Here is a 9674-nt window from a genome sequence, read left to right as displayed (position 1 = left end):
ACCTTAAGAGATTTGTAACCCTGCACACGCAGTCTAATACAAGATTATGATGTTGGGTTTTTGGTTTTTGGTTTTTTTTTTTTAAAGTTTCACCATATGTTTGTTCACTTTACTTTTGTATATTATTTAATAAACAATAGGAATTATATCAAGAGAATATTCCCTCTATTTTAATTAATCGCTTCTGATTTCTTTTAAAGTACAGGTTCACGTAAGAATCAGGCAATATCGACATTTTGTGATAAGTGATAAGACGCAAAATAAAACGAAATTTTACCCAGCAAGAAACTGGAATGTTTTGAATGTATATGCCAAATTATTCTGAAATATTCCGTTTCGTTTTTGAATACGGGCCCGATATATTGACAAGGCGCTTAATTTTGACGCCGTGCAAGTCTTAGTAAAATAGCATATATTTTTATCAAATTACTAAAAACAGCAAACCTTACGAGAAAAATTGATTATAAATAGTTACTAAACTCACCCAGCACAATGATTTCCAATTTTAAAAAGCATTGAAAAATTTGAGTTTCGAGTTTAAATTGCCGTTAAAATTAGCAAATTCGAGTGAAATCTGGTTGTCTTTCTTGGTTGATTCACAATATCGTCGCTAGATGGCGCCTCGTTGCTACGTACGCTAGTGCGCGAAAATGGAAGTTCGAGAAGACTACACGGTTTCGGGACACTTCGCAAACAGTTTCACAAGTCTGTATAAAGACGATCCAGAATAAATAACTCCAGTGACCCTTTGTAATTGTTGCAGAGACATAACAAGACATCTGCAAGGTTTAAAACTTGGTGATGGCCGACAAACAACCTGTCAACCCAGCCGCGGACAGCAAAAGAAGTCATACCCCAAAGACTCACATTATATACAGGTATATTATTGCATATCCACGCTATACATGTTGAATGAAATAAGCTTTTTCAAACAGTGATATAAGTTAACTAACAACTGCAGTTAAGTTTTTGTTTTATTGGCATATTTCACTACATGTATCGGTGATCATACTGGTTTTCCCGGAATCTATTTTTAGAACATCAAAGCAATTGATTTTGGCAAATATCCGGACACTCAAATATAACTGCATACTTTACGAATGTATGCTTTCATCTGTTCATTTACAAGTCTAATTATAAAAGGTGCGTTGTTATAACTTATATTCATATCTTGATTTGAATAAATGTACTGCAGTAGCCTTACACTGCCCTTTGTTTTCAGATACATTGAAAAATGATGTATCCCTACATGTATATTAGAAACTAATATATGTTCATGCCTCAATCAACAATTGAAACAAAACACCAGTCAATCTTGAATGAAAAGTTCCACATTGTAGGTTTTTTTCACAGCTGTTTTCATTGTGGGGTAAAAATAAGGTGGGGTTTTTTCCCTCACTAAACTTGGGGGTATGGAACACCTGTCGGTATTGATGTGGATAAAAGTATATTATAATCAAAACACTTTCACTCTTTTAGAAATTTCTTTTTAACAATATTTGACCGATAATATAATTTTATAAAATAATTGCAAAGGTTAAAATAATGATTAGGTCATTTCCACCCCCTCAATGTATACTGGTAATTCGCTGTGTTCCAGTAGAGATCCCCACCCCTAAATATACGGGTACATGTAAATTCTTTGATACATTGCCATGATAAGACATGGCAATTACTTTGGTATGCAAATGCCCGGGGGTTATCTCTTATCCCATATTTTTATAATTCATTGGTCAATTTACACCCCACCCTTAACAATTATATTTGTTGCTGGTATTTGAAGATCTATTTAATTTATGTAATGGTTTGGCAAGTATCCCCTGTTGTTTTTCCCTATTCCAAACCATTCAGTGTATCATAAATGGTCATGGGTTGAGATCCCATTGCAGAAGTTCAAATCTTCTTTGATTAATTCATTTAAGATTACATTGATTTAATAGTGTCTAATAGGGTTCCACAATTGGCCCTACCTTCAATTTTATTAACATAGACCAATCCACCCAACCATTAACTTTCCATATCTACTGATTCTTTCTGTTCAGACTAGAATAGAAATCAATGTTTTATCTAGGCTTTATTGACATGACTGGTGTATTAATATTTATATGTTGTTTTACATTACATATGAAAAGTAACAATATTTCTAGTTTTTAAATCTTTCTATTTCAGGGCTCAGAACTTTGACAATCATAGACCCTGTCATAACATCAAACTGAACTGATGAGGCAGAATATATCTTTCGGAATGTTTCAACAAGCGAAAAGTCGAAGAATGTGTTGACTCAGTGCTTAATCTGATTGCACCAGGGCAATCAGAGAAATTAAAACAATTGATTATGTTAGAACCTAAAACAACTCCAACAGATAAAGAGCTCACAAACTACATGTATATGAGGAAATAACTAACATTGAACTTCACCCTCAATTTTTTTCAATGACAAAAAACTATGTTAATATATATAACAGTAATAAGATGTACATGTATAACTAATTCATGTAGAAGATAAGTGCATATATGTATGTCCCTTTCTCACTGATTGTCCATTATACATGTATAGAAAGAAGAAAGAAATTTTATATCTCATTACATCAAGAAAAATTATGTGTAATTAGCATTAAGAAAGACAAATTTAGCTGCATGGTTAATAACCAAGGAAGACAGAACAATAACTAATGACTAAGTTAATTGAATTTCTAATATAAAGAAAGAATCTCAGAACGCAGCACTGTTAAGGTTGCATATGCTTAAATTACCAAGAAATATGTCATCAAAAACGAGCTACAAATATGATGGTCGTATTAATCAAAACTCGCATACAGCTTTTCCCATAATAATATTAGCTTAACTCAAGTGACCCATGTGTTACGACACACATGTGCAATTACCGTCATCACGTGCCTATCACGTGACATCGATATTTATAGACATTTTTCTATGTCACACATATTTTTCAATATCGCAAGGGCATACCCCCGTTGTACATTTATTTGTTTTGCATGTATAAGTAAAATGTGATCTCCTTCACCCAAAAATCACTGCTGCTTTAATGGAATCGAGTTAATTACAACGCCATTTCCAAAAATACACTCGACAATCCATCATTTACGGGGGTATCACTTCATTTTTCATCAACGAATAAGACAAATCCGGAGAATGAAACAAAGCAGCAGCATTTTTCAGTTACCTCAAAACCTTCTTGATCACTGTGTAAAATATCAAAAGTATCCATGCAGGTTATGCCCTTGCGAAAATGCGTTGAAGATGATGTACATGTATTTTCCTTAACTTAACCCCCTTTTCAAACGCAATGTCGATCTAGATTTCGGCTAAGGGAAATAACTCTGTGGATATAGTGTTGCGGGAAATGTGAATTACATTACGAGCATTTTGCGATATTTTCCCTTGGTTGTATTGCTGGAGGCAAAATTGTAACTTAAATAGAAATAAATATTATACATTTATAAATTTCAAGTGACAGCGTGGGTCAGTAATTCATCAAAAGAAAAAAAACATGAGAGATAACTACGACATGCATTACCTCTTTATATTCCATGCGCGGATCCAGAAAGTTTTTCCGGGGGGGGGGGGGGGGTCCGACAGTTATTTGAGTTTGCCAGGAAGGGGGTGGTCCAAGGTATAATTTTGTAATGTAATTTAAATAAATTTGAATTTTGCAGGGGGGATCTGGTTCCCTCTAGCTGACCACCCCCCCCCCCCCCCCAAAAAAAGATCCGTGCATGTATTCAGCGACAATCAAAGCCGTGCATTTTTGCATTTTATTTTTTACCTAAATCAATAATTGGTAAATGAAATATATTTTAAAACACATTCTCTTTCAAAATTGCTGTTAATTTTTTTGAAAGTATTCCTCAACATTGCTGTTAGTTTTTAAGAAAGGACAAGCACAAAACTCTTACCCTCACCCCCTTCTTAATAAACAAATACTCAAACAACAATACATGAACAAAAATGTAAATTCCTAGATTTTGAGTGTTGATCACAACAACAAATACATAGATTTTCAAACATTTATTATTCATTTTTCAAGGGAATATTGAAAAAATAACTCATAGTCAGGAAACTGTTAACAAATAAATAATGGTTTAAATAAATAATATTTGCATATGAACATTAATTTTGACTGTTTAAGTTTTAAATATCATTGCTAATAATTAAAAAAAAAACACCAAGGGATGCAAAATCCTTAGCTCAGATTCAACATATAAATACATGTACTAAGATTAGGTTTGTATATGTATAATTAACATATATAATCATGTTGATATTTCTGTTTGGAGGTTATCAATGCACATAATTGTTTTCCTCATACAAAATTATGCCGATGGTCTCCACATAGGAAAAGCTGGGTAACAGGCAGGAACATAGGGAGGTAGAACCAGCCAATTCACCAATTGATACAGATGGTCTCACGCATAAGCCTACAAAGTTTAACATACCGGTATTAACATTATATATTTTAGCACTTGCACTTTACAACAGTATAAACTAAACAATGTCAAATGACGAAAAATGAACTTTCACCCTGAGAAATCTTTTTTGATAAAATACAACCCTATGAGCAAAGAGTTACATGTAGCCTCTGTGAAAAAACACACCGTTACATAGAAGAATAATTGGAAATGCCACTTGGACATTTACATGTACATATATTTTATGTTCTTTCTTCCTAAATTTTGATTTCTTTATATATTAAATATAAATATATATTATTATTAACATTACAGATTTTCTTGTGGCAATTAACAAATGTTCCCAATATACAAATAAAATCAAGAGAACTTAATACTCCAAGATGACTTAGATATAAATGTTTACAATAGCAGAAAGAACCCCCCCCCCCCCCCCCTATTAAAACAATCTTTATCGTCAAGGGATAATGCTAAGCAATCAATGTTTGCGATATAGTGCATACTCTCAAAGCAAGTTTAATTACATTTCCAGCAGAATGAAAACACACAAATACATGCAGTGTAGTCTCCACCCACAGAAAATATATATGTAAGGTACTGTATTTTTAAATCTTACCAAAAACATGTTAAATGCAATTGGATAAATTCAACTTAGGGGCTGAAGCAGTTGATTGTAATGAGTCACTGGAGCATACATCATATGGAATCAAACACCATGACACGGGTACCCCGCATCTTTCACCTCTTCTACACAACACAAGTAGTATAGGAGTCTACAAATGAAATACATGTATAAGGTACAGTGTAAATGAAATCATAAAAATTACCAGTTATTTAGACTTGAACTCAAATTTTATGCAGCGATACAAGTAATAGTTGATTAGTATGAAGTCTTTGAGGCTGGCGATCAGCTAATAAAGGTGTGAAAAACAAAAAATAGCACCTCTTATTTTGAAACCTCAAGGCTATCACTCTTTTTCTTTCTAGATTATGTATTCCGGTCAATTAAAACAAATAAAGTCAAAATTTTACAGTGCACTACATAAAAGCTTTGAATCGACATAGCCGCCCTAACTTCAGATAAGTCTCAACGAAATGTTTTGACTGACCCCTGTCATTGAAAGCAGGGTGTACAGTAATTGCATGATGCGAGTTGAATGAAGGGGATGACAATCTAGTTGTAGCTATTAACAATGTAATGTTACCTAACAAAGATAACTGTATTGCTTTGAAAAAAATCTTTAATTGTCTGCAAGGACAGTCAATGCCCCTGACAAATAATTTCATTTAAAAATTGTTCTGATAATTTAAACATGTTAAAAAACCTGATCATGTTGATATTTAAGATGACACGGGTACCCCGCACCTTTCATTTAAAATTGTTCTGATAAATTAAACATGTTAAACAACCTGCATGATCATGTTGATAGTTAAGACTGGTCAGCAAAACAATACAATATTAGAGACTCAGAGGTAATAATTCTCACAACAATTAACCTATCTTGTATCATCTTTTTTTTTATTCTAGACCATAATTTTACACATACTGGTAATATAAATTATGACACACTGTTATATTGAAATTAATTCTAAATAAATATTAAGACTATTTAATTTCAATGTAAACAAGCTAAGCAGTGACATTTTCATTTGAAGCCACATGGATCAGCAGTCAGAAGTGATACTTTAAGGCAATTTGTCAGAGTAAAAATGATTTCTTTTAATTAATTGGTACACATGCAAAAATTAAAATATTGATTATATACCAGTCCATGTAAATATACCAACACAGTCTAAAACAGTGGCACTACTTATTATCTACATTGATACATGTAAGGCGTCGCTGATAAATAATCAATGTGGAACTGGAAGGTTGTGCATTCAGGTAAAATCTGATGTCATGGGGAAAAGCTGATAAATCGCCATCGACATTTATTTGTCCAAGACGTTTTCAACAAGTTGGATTTAAATACTCTTTAAATATTTTTTAAAATAATAAGTTATATGCAATTAAAGTATAGATATACATAATCATTTGTGTAACCAAATGACATGCTAGTGCTTTGAAAAGTAATAAAACTTCATAATTATTTACAACATGTGGTCGTATGAAAACACACAACGTTATCGATCCGTACATCACTTTGTTGTTTCAGCACACAATAAGTACTGCGTTTATATTCTTTATCATACTGTTTGCGTTAGTTTATGAAATGATTTGACCAATACTTACCATATCTCCTGCATAGTTCGACATCCACACGCATAGTATCAATCCACAACATCTCGGCGCACATGTTTACATCCATGCCTGCCATTTTGCTACCAGCTAAAAATAGTCGACACGCCACGGATCGATACAAGCGTCGGAAGGGAGCGGATCGGAACCAAACGACAATTAATGTTTCATTGAAAATAAGTAAATAAAGATCATTATTGCACAATGAGGGGTTTAATATTTGATTTAACTCTCTTCAACAAGAAATTAAATCCAAAAACTAATCAACTACCATTAATAGATGCTATTTACGTTAAATTACATATCTAATGAATATTCATGAGTTCAAAGTTGATCAAAATAAGCCCCGCCTCCAAATTCCAGCCTTAACTGTGCTGCGAATGCTATGATATTTATATAATACCGAGCGCAGCGAGAGGCGGGCGAAGCCCGCCTCGCGAAGCGAGGATTAATGGTAACACGTATATATAAGAAAATCAGTGAAAAATGAAAGTTGAATCAGGGGTACTAAGGCCAAAAAAAATTTCTTCCAGCCCTGGGCGCCGCCATATTGGCAGCCATTTTGTTTTTAAAAAGTTAATTCGATCATTGATTGACTGGTACTTATCGATGTTTATTGCCCTAAAACTCGATTAAATAAGTTCCAATGTTTCAATAGAAGGTAATTTGAATTAAAAGAAATTAAAAAGGAAACCAGATAAGTTTCAATAGTGCTTCAATCAAGAAACACGACTTGTTCTATGTATGTCTTATCAATTATCAGATGGAAAATAAAAACATTAACGTCAAGGAACTGATCTTTTAGATTCTGAATAAAGTATTAAATTTTATTACATTGACATTCATGTGAATTAAATTGATGAACAATGAATGAAGAAATAAAAAAAATTCGGAATCACGTAACTCTCTTCGGCTATTTCCGAAGACAAAACTTGAACGTTTTACGTCTGAAATATGACGTCATAATGTAGACTGAGCACGCGACGTTTAGTTTAACTTTGACGAATGATTTGAGTAGGCAACCATACTGGCGGATCCTACTTTGTGCGTTTTAAATATATTTTATTATACAAAAATCAAACTGCACTGTGTTAAATCTGCGCTCGGTCCAACGGTCACACCGTTTACATATTAAAATAACTATAGTCTGTCCCAAGATATTTATGCTGCATATTTGAACGATTTCTAATAAAAATACACATACCTGTGACTGAAGTGCAATTAAAATCGATGAAAGGGAAAATTCCCAAGATAACTTCATTCACACATTATCATTTTTCCCTCGTAAAAATTCACAGGAACGAAAACAGATTTCCTACGGAGATTTATAATGGGGAATGTTGACATCTTTTCTCCATTCGGAAATACTCGGGACCCCTCGCGCAATTTTTCAACGTTATCATCCGGGCGTCTTCATCTCCTTGGCAATGGGAAAACCTCGTAGACTTTTTATTTTTAGCCGTGTACTGATACCCGACAAGCTAGAGGGGGCGTTTCAAAGGGGAAATCTTGGGCTTTTTACATACTATTGAATGAACATCGTCTGAACTAAGAGGAATTTATAAATAATGAATAATTTAAGAAAATATGCGGCAAAAATATCTTGGGACAGACTAAAGTGAAATACTATGTACTTATCATGATTTCATCTTTAATTACTAATATTTGTATTTACCATATTTTTCGGGGCATAGGCCGGTATTTTTTTTTCTCCAATGCGCGAGCATCGGCTTATCCCCAGGGATCGGCTAATCATAGGCTCAAAGTTGAAAAAATTAAACAGTCAAATTTAAAATCCACTGTTTTAAGCAGTTTATCATCAGGGTTGTTTTTTTTTTCGTCCGTTTGAACTATTGTTCGATAGTTGCAGATACATAGATATAACAGAGCCCGTTAGTATATACGTCTCTGATAGTTGTCCCGTTGATAATTTTTGTAATGACATTGCGAGTAATAAAATGTACAGTACTGTACGAGGTATTTCTTTACAACCCCAATCAAAAGAATTTTTTCCCCCACGTTTACGTATGAACCCTGGAAACTATTAATGCGTAGTAAAAAAAAAACCGAAACCGGGTAGAATGAAATATGACGGAACTTTTGTGAATTTCTTCTTGTCTGCGTTCGTGGGAATCACTGGTCTTGGGTGCAGAATAGATCAATGCTTTGTGTTTTTACAGTTAATTTTCTGTTGGATGAAATAACGGTATTCTGGTGTCGGTATGTAATTACCATGATGGTAGCTACATTATTTGGACTACATACAGTGTTTTCCCCAGAAAATTGTTGATGCATGGGGGGAAATTTGTCAGAGTAGGTGCACGGTGCAGCGTTAAAGGGCCCACAACGGGGCAAAATCACTTCGGGTAAAAATAATATAACCATCTGATGAAATGTACTGCATGATATGCACTGTAATTAATGCATTTTAATGAAATTCATATTTTGTATTTATGTAATTACCATGATGGTCGCTACATTTTTGGACTACATATACATGTATATAGGAATATTCTAATAGCATAAATTTGTATACACAGCATTTACCCAACTGCTGCACATTCATATAAATGCATGCACTATTTTTATCCCCCCTTCGAAGAAGGCGGCCAGTCCACCAACAGTTACCATTCATTTTCTTCGCAGGGGTTCACATTTTGAAATGAAATTTGGTATACAGATTTATCTGAATAAGATCTAGGCAAAGTTATTTTTTGGGTATGATTGAGCAATTTTTGACATTGGAATTAATAAAAAGTCCAATTATTTGCATTTTCTCCTCAGATGTTTCCAAAGGAGGGGGCATAATTGTTTCACAAACATGTCTTGTTTGTGTGCAATTGTTCACTTAGGATTTTCTTTTTAAAAAATTGTAAACTTTTAGCCTTTCCAGGGTCCAAATTGAGGGGAAAAAATCAATATGTAATCTATTGGTTGATGTTTGATATAGCCATCTATAGTATGGTGTCATGTATATCGAGTTATTCATGTACAACTTGTTTATT

At 33.5% G+C, this 9674-nt stretch overlaps 2 long non-coding RNA genes across 2 annotated transcripts; one reads left to right on the top strand and one right to left on the bottom strand.

Moving 5' to 3' along the window:
- Window positions 1-93: 93 nt before the first annotated feature.
- Window positions 94-3095, top strand: LOC128170171 (uncharacterized). Its single transcript, XR_008241701.1, has 2 exons — window positions 94-878; window positions 2170-3095. It is a non-coding gene; the product is annotated as an uncharacterized LOC128170171 (long non-coding RNA).
- A 919-nt stretch (window positions 3096-4014) lies between these two features.
- Window positions 4015-7358, bottom strand: LOC128170170 (uncharacterized). The gene is made up of 3 exons (XR_008241700.1): window positions 6664-7358; window positions 5047-5203; window positions 4015-4439 (listed from the first exon to the last, which is right to left on the bottom strand). It is a non-coding gene; the product is annotated as an uncharacterized LOC128170170 (long non-coding RNA).
- Window positions 7359-9674: the final 2316 nt, after the last annotated feature.

The sequence above is a fragment of the Crassostrea angulata genome, unplaced genomic scaffold, assembly GCF_025612915.1.
Source record: "Crassostrea angulata isolate pt1a10 unplaced genomic scaffold, ASM2561291v2 HiC_scaffold_371, whole genome shotgun sequence".
NCBI classification, from domain to species: Eukaryota; Metazoa; Mollusca; class Bivalvia; order Ostreida; family Ostreidae; genus Magallana; species Magallana angulata.
Note: the sequence above shows the minus strand (reverse complement) of the source record. Positions and strands in the feature narration are given on the sequence as shown.